Consider the following 11,267-nt stretch of genomic DNA (forward strand, 5'->3'; position numbering starts at 1 on the left):
GCAGCAGTCTGAGTCACATGGCTGTCATTCATACCAACACCTTCCTTTCCTCTGAGTCATTAGATGGCACTTTTCAAATTTAATGCTATACAACTCCTGAGTTATTATATAGTCCATTCTATAGATACACAGAGCCACTACTATTAACACTGTCTTCCCATCGTGTCAGTTGCTGTCTGTGTGTTTCAGAGCACCACTCATCGTATATAAGCGAACCCACGGTGAAGCAGTTTTGATCGTAAATGTCCTTTTTCCACTTAATGTGTTTAGGTGTGAGGCCTCTCACTGTTGCCAGATGCCTTTCTTTATTTTCGTAGTCCTTGTCCGTGTTCCAGTTCCAGTCCGCAATAATCTAATGCAAATAATGAGAGGAGGATCATAATGAATCCTCCCTCAGGTTATACTGATTCTGAATCAAGTCGTTTATCTCCATCTGAAGAAATCAGAATCAAATATTGTTGAAGCCATTTTACTGGGTAAGAGTTTGGGCAAGTGGGTATAATTTGCACAAATATGTAATTGTATTAGAAAGCTGAGCTGCGGCCTCACGGGAGAGGTCCCTCGGCCACTATGGTTCAGACAGAGGTAGCGCAATGCAGATGTGTTAACTCCTTCTCTGCCTCAACTGAATTATGCAATCGCCAGGAGCTCCGAGACTAATTCACAAAAGTTTACTGACTCAAACTCTTTAAGTTTATGGTTTTGATTTATTGTAAACATTTAAGCTATTATTATTTCAAACAACGTTTTACTACCCCACCTCTTTAAAAGACATGGCTGGCTAGTGTTACTGGGATAAACAAATTGAGCAAGCTAAAGAAAAAATATTTCCAAGTATGGCAGGCAAAGCGCTGCGTGCTCAGTGACATGCATCTGAAAGTCTCCCCTGCACTCTCTCTGAGGGTCTGGCACCGGCACCGCTGTCTTACATAATGCTATGAGATCACCCACCAAAGAATTAATGCTGTAATATGTGTTTGTTGTCGCCGGTCGCATCGCATGGCATTACACTCCAGTAAACTTAATATCCATTCAAGTGGGAGCTGGGGATGATGTACCGGAATGCAGAAAATCTGAAATATTGCCATGACTGTGACATCTAATTTCTCTCGGGGATACCGAGTGGATACGCTGCCACCCCACAAACATTCTGAACACGATCGGCTTCTGTGTCCTCTCAGTTTTTCCCGCCATGGGATCGAGCTCGGAGGGGAACTGCCGGCCAAGTCCTCTAATGCTGGCAGGCTGAGTAAACGGTGTCTCCGGAACCTTATGTTAGCCCCAGCATTTCCATAAGCACCCTTCATCCCCACTCTGTTATTCTTTATGATCCGCACCTCCGTTCCAGCTCAAGCCAGGTTCCAGGACCTCTGGCTTTGTCCCGAGTGGCCCCCTGCATCCACTCAGATGGCTGTTTACAGCGTGGTGTCCCGAAACAAGGGGCCACCGGAAGCATTGTCCTGCAAACCAGCTGATAACTGTGTTATGAAACTTGCAGGGTCATCCACACCCCCACATTTGACATCCTGTCGACATCTGTTTTCTAAGAATTGTTGGGCGCTCGTCTAACCAAGTATTAGTTGCGCCTGTGAGCTCCCCAAAGAAACAGGCTGGAGATGATTGATTCAGTTATTCAACTCTGTTTGCTCGGTTATGTTTGATTTCCAGTTTCATCTTTGTTTCTTAATGTTTTCGTAATATTTGGCCTAAAGCTGAAACTAAAAACTATTTTGATGATCAATATTACTTTGGTTAATTCATTTTATTTGGATGAAAAAAATATTACCAACGTTTTATGAAGAAACATTCCACCACTTCTTGCACAATGGTCTATGATAAAAAAAGAGAAACTAAATAAATGGTAGTTTGGGGTGTAGCAATGCAATGAGAATAAAAAGTGTTACTCGTATTGCTGAAGTTTCTGTTGTGAAGAAAAATCTCTATGATGTGACGTTATACTCCAGTAGTCTCTCTGAGCTAATTTCAGCTAATTAGCGTTAGCTAAATCTGCCATCTCCATCACATTTGTGTCCGATTTGACAGACAGATCCATGAAGCAGAACGTAGCTTTATCAAGGATCGGCTTTAAAATAGCTTCATCAAGGTTGTTCGCTTTTTCAGTGTTAGCTTTAAAAAGTAGCTTTATTAGAAGCCACAGCTACATTGATCCATCACAAAACATTTCTGTCTGTTATGTTTGTTTGTAATTAGGACCTTTAATTGAACGTTTAATGCTTACTCCAGAGACATTATAGATGACGAAATGATTGACAACTAGCCTATTTTTACCAGCCGAGACAGCCGGGTCTGCTTATGTGTCATTATGGTAAAATCTAGTCCTACTACACGGGTGCCAACTTTGGTTACCTGGCTGGGAATGAGATTTTGATGACTTGGCTAAATCGCACATGCGCTATGCCACAACATTTAACATAATCATGACAATCACACTGAGCCTTGTGAGATATAGTAAGTAAGTAAGTAAGTATGTACACAGTGTGTATGTTTTAGAAGAAATTTCTTCTAAAGTTGTTAAAATATCAGCAGTATCTTATACTGTATCTTATAGTCCCTTATTGTTACAACATACGACGTCGCAGCTGTTGTGATCCCATGGCAAGATGGTCTCTAGTTTAAATAGATTTTCAATTGATTTAATCGATTGGTCGGTGCTGCCCATCAAAACTCACATGATCAACAGACTCAGAGAACACTAAGCTAGGTGAGACACACAAATAGGCAGAAAGAGACAGTCAGTGGGATGTTGACCTGTCCCGGTGCATGTGAAGTGCTTATGCACTGCTCCGTTGTATGCTGTCATGAAGCGCATGATTGCTAAATAAAGCGTAGGGTACACAGTGTCTTAGCATGTCCGTGTGTACGTGGGTGTCTACATGAACAGAAGTCAACTCCAGGTACTGAGCTGATTTGTCAGCTGTATCATCAAAGTCAAATTTCTTTTATCAGTTTATATATAAAAAAAAAACTAAACCAAAAGTATCATCAATTATATATTTAAGCATATTAACCTGACATATATCGGAAGAATATCTAAAAATGCCAAAATGGGTTTTCTTTCTTTCTTTTTTTTCCAGTAAAAGTGAACCACCTCAAAATAGGCACCACACGTAGACTGTGTCAAATAGTCTTTTAGGATGACATGAACTGAAATATAACATCTCACACTGTCAACAAGCCAAGCTCCAAGCATAGACCGTTCCAAGTCTGAACAGAGCAAAGTATTTTCAGCAGAGTGGTCAGCTCCAGCAATTCGTTCTTCTCTATGCGAGTGGGGAAATTCTGACAGGCAATCAGAGCCCACTACAAAAAGAGAATGTAAAAACAACTGAAAATGAATCCCTACAAACGCAAATAGCTTATTGCTAAATTGTTTTGGTCTGGCGTGAAGCATTGCCAAGAAGAGGGCTTGAAGTGGGATGGGGTGAAAGCGAGGGATGGAAGGAGAATGGTTCTGCTGCAGCGGAGAGCTGAATTATGGGTAGCTTGTCTGACATGGGAGCATATGACATTTTTTTTTGTCAAGGAGATGGTTGCAAGATATTTCATATCCCATTACATCAACTCGCATTTCAGATAGAGACACGATGAAACCATGGCAGATTATGACAGGCGTAGGTTATTCCAGGGCATTACTCCTTCTTCATTCACCATTGTTCATCATGAGTAATGATGATTTCACAAAGGCTTCAAAGTTCTGCCGGACTCTTCTGTCATTTGTTTGGAACAGTGGATAATGAAAGACCACATCTCGATTAGATTTCATGTAAGTGATGTTAATATGTTGCTCTCTTATTCCTAACAGCGATTATAAAATATTATATATTTGTTGTGGATTCAGATGATTACCCTCCAAACTGTGCCACGGCCACTGTTTCAGACCACTGATACAGACTCTAGACTGGTATCACCCGGGATGTTCAGACTAAGATTAACCATTTATCGTTGTAAGTAAACGGAAATCCTTTTCTACTTCCTGTGTTTTTCTTGGTGTGGGCTTAGTCCATTTGTTCAGATGCATGGAAATCTCAATGCTACATTATTTGATAGTGTAGACAACAGTCGCTCACAACCATAGACTGTATATATGAAGTGGATGTAGTTTCCATGACGGCACTCATTGGTTTTGTGTACGATTTTGAAGCCTCGAGTTTGGCATTTTGTCATTCGCCATATTGTTTATTGGCCATCGCCATCTTGGTGTTGTGGAACCAGAAGTGACATGACAGGGTGGAGCAAATCCTGAATACAATATTTTTAAGTGACCAAAATGTTGCATGAACAACATGAACACTAGGTTTAACAACTCCCAGACCGCCAACGCTGTGGTCCTGTCAATCACACAGTATCCACGACCTTAAGCATACCTTGCTTTATCATCTATTAAACTTTAAAAAGGGACCATAATTTACTAAATGAACATCATGCTGTATTGAAGAAGGCTTGAAACTATAGCAATACAGACCATAAACCCATGTTTACAATGTTTAGTGAGGTGAGTCATTTTCTCATAGACAGCTAGTATATGATCAAAAATAGTTTTTTTCAACCAGAGAAGTCGCCCCCTGCTGACTATTAGAAAGAATGCAAGGTTGAGCCGTTTCTGAATTAGCTTCACTTTTCAGGTCTGGAGGTTTAAATCTGCTTCCAAATTTGTAGCAAGTTTGGTGAAGGCCCTCTTTCATTATGACAAAAAAGACCATGGCTGGCCTGCACAGAGCATTGACCACAACCCAAATCAAAAACCTTTGGGATGAACTGGTGACTGTGAAACAAGCCTTATTGCCCACCATCAGCTGCCAGGGTCCAAAATATAATGAATATTTCTGTTGCATTCCCTCTTTTATGCTTGAGTGTGAAAACATGCTCTGCAGAAAGAGAGAATATTTCAGGTTTTAGTCATTTTTTTCTGCAAATACTTTTTGTTCTGTACTAATTTTAATGTTATCAAAATCATTACTTTTTAAAATAGTTAAAAGTTGCACTTATCTGTACGTCTTCTTGTTATCTTCAAGTCTCTCTCCCACTCATGCATGGGATATCACTCCGTTGAGCATTTCCAACGTTCTCATGTTACACAAATATACAGAGCCCAGAGCAATAATCTGATTTATTTCCTCCCTTTTCAAAACAAATCAGATATGTCTGCTTCTCAGAGAACTTGTATATGCCTCTCGAAGACGATCCAGTCTGGATTACACTAGAGCGGTGCCAGTGGTTCGTTATTGTCTGAGCAGACGCCGCTATCTCTGGCGCTGCACAAGATTGATGGCCTCCTGAAGGTGCTGGATCATGAGACACATGAGATCACAAGCTATTATTAGGAGAAATACGATAGTATTTTCCTTTTCTATGTAGGTTTGGCAGGTAAAGAGGGAGTTTTTTTGTGTTTGCTTGATTGAAAAGTTGCTATGTTCTGTTGTTCTTGATTAAAAGTAAGGTACACTGAAGAATGTGAATGTTGCAAATGCAGTCTGAAAAACTGTGAATCCTGACAGTGATGGACAAGGGCAGCTTAGAGGACATCACATCGCTCTATGGAGATCACACTACAGTGCTTCCTGCACTGGCAGTCAGCATTGCCATCTAACATAAATCATAGGAGACAGGGTTGCTCAGTTTCCATACCAACCAAAACTGACCACTTAAACACAGTTAATATGAGGTACTGTTTTAAACTCCCATCCGTGAACAAAAAACACATGCTAGCCGTGTTCTCATGCGGACCATCATGGATCACTTCATGCATTTCCTGAAAATAATTGTTTGGTATATGGAAAGAAATATGGCAAATGGAACCACACATTGTGTTGTTTTGTATCAAAGGTCCTCTCCTTGCCACCACTCCAAAACACTATCCCCGACACGGACAACAAGCAGTAACCATCCGCCCTATAATAATGAGTTGGCTGAATGTATATTGAAAACGGTAACTTCACCAGTTTTTATTGCGTTACATGAAGTGATGGTTCACTAATTGTTGGATTCCATATCAGTTATGTGTTAAAACCCCAGAGTCCAGAGCAGGATACCAAAGGTTAAGGTGACACGGCTTGGTTATAATGTCAACTGGAATATTATTATAACTCCTTGCTCAGTGTTTATGTCTATGACATAATTCCACAGGGGGTTTCAAAAGAGGGGAAACATTTTTTCAGCTAACAAATGAAACATCATACTGTGGAATATTACACTAAATCACAACGCAAATGACAATTATTTCCATTTTGCTTGGGACACATGACACGATGACAGTCCTGGAGTCTTAGTTTAGTCTCCATGGAGTCTTAGTTTAGGGAGGGATGGGGTGGTGTCAGGCAAAGGATGACATTTTCCTTTGGGGGTCAAATGATCGAGTGTTTGTTGAAGCTGGGGGGAAATATCTTATGAAAATCTCACATTTTCTGTCGTAAACAGACAGAAGAGAGGTGAGTATTTGTTGTCTTCTGGGCAATGACATGTCAATGTTATGTGACTTGTTGGAAACGTCACCTTTGTCCATGCAATGTGTTCTCTGATTCATAGTTACTTAGCGTGAGTTTCTTCTTTCCCCCACACGCAGGCGGTCGGTTCTTGTTATATAAGAAAAATGTTTACTGGGATACTCACTTCCATTTTTAATGACTGATGATCTGCTTTGATGTGTGATGCTTTGGGTCAGAAATAAGAGCACGCAGAATTACGGTCACCCTGTTTGTGTGCAACATCTTGGATTTTGAGTGTAGCTGTGGTCAGCGTGTTGGTGTTGAGGCTGGCGTTATAGGAAAGACTGGCAGGATCCCAGCATGAGGCCGTTTCCAGCTCAGACACAATGTTCCGCTGTGTTGCAGCAGATGATGGCAGCGGGGAAGGAGATTTTCTGGAGAATTGCAATTGCGATGACACCGTGTGTAATCTACTAAACAGCGTCTGCAGTTTGCACATCAAGCATTTGCGGTGTCTGGTGGTAGCGGAGAGATCCCTTGTGGGAGGTCACTCTGTGGCTCTGCAGAATGTGAATACGCTCAGAACTGTACACTTTTCTGTTTTCCTTTAAGGAGTGAAACTCTGCAGGTCGAAATGCTGCGGGGTATGTATGTGGAGCGGAGAGCGGGTGACTCGGGGTGAAAGGGAGTCTTTCAGCTGGACACATTTCAAAGATGTTTTGGGAAGCAGTGATGGAAACGGGGGAGGTTTGGCGGCCGATTCCTCCCTCTAGGGTCCTTGCGGTGTCAGAGCAAAGAAAGAGAGAGCGGAGGAGAGAGAGCCTGTTGCAGTAGAGAATGTCTCCAGCCTGCTCTGTATTAACCTCAGTGAAAACAAGCCTCCCTCAGAGTTCAGCCACAGTGTTGCTCCTGCAAGTACGCACGTAGACTCAGGAGCATTGGATCCCTCACTGATGAAACGCTCCCATGTGACAACGGATGGGAAATCAACGAAAGAAGGGGGATGAAAATGATAATCTGCTAACATACGTATATCTAAACTAATATTTATGCGCCATACTTAGAGCGAGGATGAATGTTGAGCATTGGGTGGTTTTGGTTTCCCCAAAGTAAGTAAAGCGGGTCAGGAGGAAGAATTTTAGGAAGGTTGTTGACTGCATTTGTAAAGTGTAGATGATATAAATCACCATGGCAGACACTAGTTCAAACACAGGTGGGTCACGTCAGGTTGAATGCCAGCATTTGAAAGCCATGAAAAATGTCTGGTACTCATCACTTTGGTACGTGACTTTGTGTGTGACGTCTTGCTGGGAAAAGCATGCAGATCTTGCTAAATTAAAATTACAAGCAAAAGCTTTTATTTGAAATGTTACCTACTGTATAAGTACAGAAGTATTATCAGCAAAATACACGTAAAGTTAAACAGCAAAAGTACTCAAGGTAAAAATGTTGCAGCCTAATGTGACCCCACTTTGTTTGTTGAGGTGATAATTCAAAGTGTACGTTAATAATTAATTATATGCCTGCTCCCACATTCCAACATTCATATATTTCATATCTCTAGTCTTTATTATTTCACACTTTTTTTTGCTCATGATGTCAGTTATAGGAGAAAGTGCACAGTGCATTAATACATAGGGGGAAAACACTGACCTGGCTTAAACTGAATGCAGAAAAAAAAGCGACACAGCAGTCAAAAGCACAGCGTGCTCCATGTTAAATATTGACGAGTGAACCTTGTGGCTGCTTACTGTTGTACTGCCTGTACTGATGTACTGAGTCACAGCCTGCATGTAAGGGCTGGAGAACAAGAGCATGCGGGGCCTGTAACCTATATTAATCTTTCACAACAACACTGAGACCAGACATCAGGATCTATTATTATCTCTTTGACCTCTGCAGTTCTCAACACTTTGGCTGGTCTGACTGATAAACCTGTCAGATTTGGTTGGAAATCAATATAAAATGTTTATTATTCATTGTAGAGTACAGACTACATTACACTGGCTTCAACATTATTAGCCATTCCACACAGCTTATTCAGACAATATGTTATATCACATCATAATCATGTTGTACAGTGATGTATTATATGGCAAATTCTGGAGACAGTAACCAACTCTTAAATGAGTGGCTTTTAGAGAAGCAATATTTTACATGTGACATGACTTATTTTCAAAATACAACAATATTATGCATGATTTAAGAGTACATAATGGAGATGACTTGCACGCTTTATTTGTATGAAGTTCAAGCATGAAAAACATCAATACATAGGAAGATAAATGAGTGCTGCTCAGTTGAGACCACACAGCTGGCACAAGCTGTTCTCCCCATCAGAGAGAAAAACAAAATGCTTAAAATGAAATTTATTCTTCTTCACCAACGGTTTATATTGCAATTTAGGGCGACTCCGCTAAATATGGTCACATAAATAACAATACATTGTCACGGGTTATTATGAATTGTGGTTTAGGGCAGACAGATCAAAACTGTCATTACATTGTTTTCTGTCACTTACATGATGTGGCAGAGCCAGTAGAGATATATTTAGGTTTTCAGTCAATCACAGTTTTTCAGAGTTGAGGAGTAAAATTGTTGTCGAGGCCAGATAGACTCACATTCTTTCTGATGCCATTCACAGGGTGCTTACTTTTAATACTTAATACTAATTAACTGGCAACCGTTTAGTAAGAGAGTGAAAAAAAAACATCTGTGAGTCACTCTTTTAAATGTCAGCAGAAGTAAGAAAGTTTATAATTTGCATGTTTTGGGTTAATTAATGCTTATTACATAAACGTCCTCCGTGAAACAAAGCATAGGTATTTTAGAGCACATACCTTATATTGCATTGCTGTTCTTTAATTGGAGAAGCTGTTTTACAAGCGTTTTATTGGCTTTCACATAATTCTCCCCTGAGTTTGGCAGTGATCTTGTAATCTAAGGGCTTCAGTGTTAAACCATATGAGCAGTTTAAAGACAGGTCCTCATTGGCACATTTATCGAAGCTACATTGGTGGAGTAGAATGGCAAAGAACAAAAATATCTCAACTTTAGCGATCTGGTTCCCGATACATCTTCTCTTCCCTGCTGAGAAGATCATAACGTTGTTGGTGAGATCCTTGTCTAGGGAGCCATTTTCATCCAGGAAGCGCGAAGGGTCAAAGATGTGTGGATCCTTCCACTGCAGGGGGTCATGATTGATGGACCACTGATTGATGAAGACCACTGTGTCTTTGGGGATGTGGAGACCCTCGACGGTGACGTCTGAGGTGGTGGAGTGGGGGATGGTGAAGGGGACGAAGCTGGTGAAGCGCATGGTCTCGTAGATGAAGGCGTCCAGGTGGGCCAAGCTGCTTCGGTCCTCGACAGAAGGCAACCTGTTTCGCCCCACCACTTTATCAACAAGCTCATGGAGTTTGGTTTGTATTTCGGGGTGTTTAGCCAACAGGAGGAGTAGCCAGTGAAGAGCGGTGGAGATGGTGTCCAGACCTGCACCAATCAGATCTGACACCATCCCCTCCGTGTGACCTTTAGTGAGGCCGTTGTCAACATTAGCCTTGTCAATTACGCCAATAATGGCATCGCTCATATCCCTCGTTACCTCGGGATCGAACGTCTCTCTGTGCTCCTCCACTTTGTTCTGGACAAACCCGAAGAACTCTCGATTCAGGTCTTTGAAGTTCTTGAACATGCTGCGTACGGGATTGGGGAAAGACTGAAGCCACGGCATCACATCGACCAAGCTGCCAGCCCCCACTGTCTCTCCAAACTGATCTACCTTCTGCAACAAGGCTCTAAACTCAACGTCCTCGTGTCCGTAACGTTTCCCAAAGCACAAGGCGCAAATCACGTTCGCTGCAGCTACTGTCAGCTCATGAGCAGGGTTGAAAGACCGGCCATGAGCACTGAGTTTAAGGAAAATCTCGACGAGCTCTGTGGCTTCCGCCACAATTTGCTGCTCAAAGACTTTTTTGGTCTGGCTGTTGGCAGATGAGAATGCTCTGATCGTTGATTGAGCAATTTTCCTGTGCATCTTCCACTCTTTGCTGTAGCTGGTGAAAGTCATACTTTTCCCCCCTGAGACAGACTGAAAAGAGACAAAGTTTGGTCTGCCTGCGAACTCTGTGCTGTGCTTTATGAGAGCCTCGCGTATCGCCCTGTCTCCATTCAGAACCACGATGTCGCTGCAGCCCAGCCGTATCTGGTACACGTTGCCGTACTTTTTGGCTAGCTTGGCGAAGGTGATGTGAGGCATCTGGCCCAGCTGCATGGCGTTGCCCACCACTGGCCAGGCGAAGGGTCCCGGCAGTCTCCTCTTGAGCCGGAGGTTCCTGACCCACAGGCAGGCTTCCAGACAGAAGAGGAAAACAAAGGAGGCGACCAGAGCAGGCTGGACCTGTCCACTCCATTCCCTGATGATGCTGCTGCCCTTCACATCAAACTCTCTGTCCATTTGAGCCATTGCGTTATCCGGTAGTTTGTTTATCGCTCCCTGCATCCGATAAAAAGGCAACGTTCACTAAAAACCGGAGACCATTTCAAGCGGCCCCTCTTTGTGCAGTCTAACATACATTAAAAAAAGCCAAAATAAACGGACTCACTTGCTGTCTCACCCCTCCGCCACAGAAGCTTGTGAGAGGGGCTCGATCAAGTTCAAGCTTTAACACTTTCTTATATGTATCTCAGTGGTGGGAGGGACTCAGGTTTTTTTATTATCTCTCCCCTCCCATTTTGACCACAGCCTGCAGACCTTAGTGCAGCAGGGTCCCTTATAGGACGACAGAAAGTCAGAGCTGCTAACTTAAAGACAGTGTTGCAGAA

The 11,267-nt window shown here is 42.2% G+C and overlaps 1 pseudogene across 1 annotated transcript; it reads right to left on the reverse strand.

Annotated features, from left to right (window-relative positions):
* Nucleotides 1–8,386: 8,386 nt before the first annotated feature.
* Nucleotides 8,387–11,017, reverse strand: LOC311015711 (cytochrome P450 1B1 pseudogene; annotated as a pseudogene). Its single transcript has one exon. The product of its transcript is annotated as a cytochrome P450 1B1 pseudogene (transcript).
* Between the last annotated feature and the right edge of the window lie 250 nt (nt 11,018–11,267).

The sequence above is a fragment of the Eutrigla gurnardus genome (genome assembly GCF_963514095.1).
Source record: "Eutrigla gurnardus genome assembly, chromosome: 7".
Lineage (NCBI taxonomy): Eukaryota > Metazoa > Chordata > Actinopteri > Perciformes > Triglidae > Eutrigla > Eutrigla gurnardus.